Raw genomic sequence first — 4,596 nt, forward strand, 5'->3', positions numbered from 1 at the left:
ACTACTTTTTTGGATGGATGTACTAATTTGAACTTTATTCATATGTGAAGATATGATTCGAAGGTGACTAAAGTCTTTTTGCTACGATGTTATTTAGACTTCTCTCGGAGAATTAAGTCTATATATCTTTGTTGAGATCTCATCTTAGTGTCTTTGATATATTACTTATTCAGGCGGACACTATGGTTTTAAATTGAAGTTACGATTATACTAGAAATTTTTATATTGCAAAAAAATGCAGGTAAATTTGATCATGCGATCTAAATTACCACTCTAAAGTTGTTGCAATGATTTCAAAATCTGCAATATTACAATCGTAATGCTAACTTATTTTCTAGTTTCACTTTAGTTCCAACACTAGTGCAATTAAACATTGTTAGATCGGCTATGTACTTGTTAGATCGGTTTCTTATCCGATCTAACATCACGGGTTGTAATAAATAGTTAATTATTAAATCAGCTAAAATAATAGATGTAACAAGTCACATTCAAAAATGATTTATTAGATCGGTTAAATTTGAACCAATATAATAAGTCAAATTCAAAAATGATTTATTAGACCGGTTAAATTTGAACCAATATAACAAGTCAAATTCAAAATTAATCTATTAGATTGATTAAATTTGAACCAATATAACAAGTCAAATTCAAAATTTTTAAATAATTAAATTTTTAATTTTTTGTTCTTTATAACTTTCACCCTTTACATATGCATCCTTATAATTTTACATATTACATTATTAACTAGAATTTCTCATTCAACCATAAAACACAAAACTTCATACGAAGCTTTACATTTAAAAATCAATGACAATGAGTCATAATTTTTTCACAAAATCTAAATTATCAAATTTAGAGCTACATAATATTCACTAGTTAAAAAAAAAAAAAAACACTATCTTCTATTACCAGTCTAAAGATACTAAAATGATACAAGTGCTTCAAGCATTTTCTATTAGTTCAAGAATCAAGTTTGCACAACGTTGTCGGACATTCATCATTTCTTCATCTTCGAATGGTTTTGATTCTCCAAATATCTGAATTATAAACATTGAAATAACAAAGTTATCTAAATCATGTGACCATAAAAATCATAAGTAGTTAATTAATACTAACTTTGAAAAAATCTATCACATACCCGCATCTTGATCATTTAGTCTGTTACTACTCCTATATCACAACAAAGCCAGATAGAAAGAAGAGTAATCAAAATTATTTTTCATTAGATACTTATTAGAGTTGATTGACAAATATCCTACAAGTGTTATTCAAATGTCGGATGCAGCGTCACACCTAATCTTAGAGTTGTCTAGTGATTAAGTGATACTTTAAAAGTGATAAAGACAAAATAAACAAGTAGTAAAAGGACTTTGGTCTAAGGTTAATTTGGAGATCATTGGTGCATAACTTATAATTAGCAAGCAAAGAACGCTTTATTATCCAAACCATAGGCAACCAGTCCATGCATATATTGCAAACTGCTGAAAAAATCATCATCAATAGTTCATCTTTTCAATACTATTCCGAATACTTCCCTCATTTCTCACCACTACAAAACAACATAAATTAAAGAACTCAAAAGAAGAAAATCACTTCAATTTCAACTCAATCGTAAAAAAAAAAAACATGAAAGTAAAATACTCACTGATTTTCGAGAATGAAGCAGCACAACTTCTTTAGAACCAGAAAATTTGGCCGGAGTAATCTTGCAAGAATCAGCCTGATCAATATTTTTAACCTACAAGCAAACAAATATTATAAAACAAATGTGCCAAAATTCAATAAAATGAAATGAATATACGCAAGTGAAAATGACGATACCTTGCTATAATATACAAAACATTTGAGCCTATACAACAACTAGCTATAAAAAAAACTCATCGCTGATTTCGAAGAACTTCTCCTTTAACATAGCAGCGCCAAAACCAGTGTTTACACCATATGGCATAGATTGAATCCAAATGAAGTCCTTTGGTTTCTGGCAAGAACAATATAATAAATAGGGTCATTACTACAATCCAAGTAGCATGAAACAAGAAAGCACCAAACTTTAAGTGACATAGCATTGTCAAGAATGTCTGAGATAACACAAATATAGTTATGAACTGCACAGCAACAGCTATGCTTTGTCCTATGCTTCGTATTGTCGATGGGAAAATTTCACTTGGAATTAGCCATAATAGAGGACCGCATGACCAACCAAAACCTGAAGAGTAAAAACACATCAACACTAATAACAGTGTAGCATTGCCCTTTGATATTCTCCCTGTGCCGTGCGAACCGGACGCCTCTGCCAGCGCAATCTTCACAGTCATAACACAATTTGGTTACATAAGATGCACAATGCAAATAATGAGTACATCAAATTCTATATAGAGAACTTACGAAAAACTAACAAACTAACTACTTATTAACGGTCACTAACTAACTTTTAAAAGGAGTTGTAACTAACTGACTAATCAATCAATATTTCTATTAGAATATAAATTAGAAAAAGAAACTGTGATTTAGTAATTAAATAAACTTACTTGACTGAAAAACATAAGAATGCCACCCGTTATAAACAAGACTCTTCGACCAACCCGATCATCGATGGTAGAGAAGATGATGACTGAAACAATGTTAACAAGTCCAAGTATAATATTAGCAAGCAATGCTATACCATGCTATAATTTGTCAGGAATCAAAATTGTGTCTGAAAAATGTATCAAACTTTGAGCCTATAATAGTACTTATCAGAATTTAAGCCAGCCACACTAATGTCATTTACCACTTACACCAACTCAACCAACTTCTAAACAGCTTTGGACCAGACCTCTCTCTGTATTACTTTTAGCATCACCAAAAGGCTCTAATTTATCGCTTAAAAGGAACATATTCTGACATTTTATTATAGTAGATATATTTTACAATTTAAAAAATAAGAGTATGAACACATTAAGCAACAACCAACACAAATCACAAATTCAAATTGACAAATGTGTTTAAAAAATTATAGCATTAGACTTATTATTAACAGAGACAATATCACAAACACATAGCATGCAGTTTTAAAGGATGATTGAAAATTAGGATAACTACTACTACTCAAATTTCTCCATCAATTAAAGATTAATAATAAGAATAATTAACAATGAAATAATTTTAGATTGTTGAGTAACAAACAAAAATTATTAGAAAATTACCGGAGAAAGCCACAAACACTTCTCAATAGTAAAATAAATTGACTGAAAGCTGCGCCGGACCAACTCGCCGGCGATGAAGGCTAAAAGCTGCCATTGACGATTCACGTTTTCCCTGATGAAGGACGAAAACGTTTTCACAAGGTTAAATGTGGTTGGGTTTGATGAAAAACGAACGTTGAAGGATGAAAAATGGATTTGGATTCGCGGGTTTGAATTCGCGGGTTTGGATTCGTGGGTTTGTGGGTTTGCAGAAAGATGAAGAAGAAGAAGGAACGATGTGATGAAAAAATGAAAGGGGTTTGAAGAAAGATGAAGAAGAACGATAATGAAAGGGTTGGCACACCGGACTTGTTATTCTTTAGTTAACTTAGGAATTTCTTTTTTAAAGGCGTGTTAGATCAGTCTAACAAAACAGATATAACAAAATTTGTAATAATAACAAATTTGTCACTGCTTTTTTTTTTGTAGTCTTTGTTTCAATGTATATGTTAGATCAGTTCAATTAGAACAGATCTAACAAAATTTACTATAATAATAAATTTACTATAGTTTTTTGTGTGTGCAGTTTTTATTTTTATTTTTAATATGTATGTTAGATCAGTTCAATTAGAACTGATCTAATAAAATTTATTATAATAATAAATTTACCATAATTTTTTTTTTGTAGTTTTATTTTTTTAATGTGTTTGTTAGAACAGTTCAATTAGAACAAATCTAACAAAGTTTACCATAATAACAAATTTGCCACCATCTTGTTTATTACATTGGATGTATAACAACCGATCTGATATCAACGATGTAACAAGGTTAAAATGCACTAGTGCAACTTAATTATTTTTTGTTCTATTTTGGCCATTTAACTATATTTTTGTTAGTCACTCAATTAGTTTATGTCAAAAAATACTAAATTTTATCATGTCCTTCATTTCACTTACCTTTAAACTCATAACCTTTCAAATTCTTAACTTACAAATTCAAATTCACTCCCTTTCAAACTCACAAAAATGAAAAATAGAAAAACCCTAAACCCATTCGCTTGTTTAGAATTCTCTTGTAAATTAACAAACAAAATAAAATAAACATGACAATGATCAAAATCGATCTGTTGGGTCAAATTCACAAACATTTTCGAGAAGTACTAAATTTGTTGAATCAACTTTATTTACCCAACCCTACTTAGATTAAATATGAATGCATGTGTTTGGAGTGGTTACAAAATGAGATGGATCAAAGCAAGAAGAAATTGAGTTATTTGGAATTGAATTTGGAGTTACTTTAGATTGGTAATCTGAAAGCAAAGGGATTGAGGTAGTGATGTTGTGGAAATGGAAAAGTGAGTTCTTTTTATAGATTTTGTGAAAGTGCAATGCCAAAGAGATATAATAGAGTTTTACAACAAAAAGTTTCTTGT

At 30.0% G+C, this 4,596-nt stretch overlaps 1 long non-coding RNA gene across 4 annotated transcripts; it reads right to left on the reverse strand.

Annotated features, from left to right (window-relative positions):
- Nucleotides 1-757: 757 nt before the first annotated feature.
- Nucleotides 758-3,554, reverse strand: LOC101494352 (uncharacterized). Of its 4 annotated transcripts, XR_001144800.3 has the most exons (6): nt 3,186-3,554; nt 2,529-2,611; nt 1,822-2,303; nt 1,646-1,738; nt 1,139-1,170; nt 758-1,037 (listed from the first exon to the last, which is right to left on the reverse strand). It is a non-coding gene; the product is annotated as an uncharacterized lncRNA (long non-coding RNA). The 4 variants fall into 4 exon arrangements; XR_012161839.1 differs by having other exon boundaries at nt 758-1,738; nt 1,822-1,978; nt 2,207-2,303; XR_003470286.2 differs by lacking the exon at nt 1,139-1,170.
- Nucleotides 3,555-4,596: the final 1,042 nt, after the last annotated feature.

Source organism: Cicer arietinum, chromosome 2, assembly GCF_000331145.2.
Source record: "Cicer arietinum cultivar CDC Frontier isolate Library 1 chromosome 2, Cicar.CDCFrontier_v2.0, whole genome shotgun sequence".
Taxonomy (NCBI): domain Eukaryota; kingdom Viridiplantae; phylum Streptophyta; class Magnoliopsida; order Fabales; family Fabaceae; genus Cicer; species Cicer arietinum.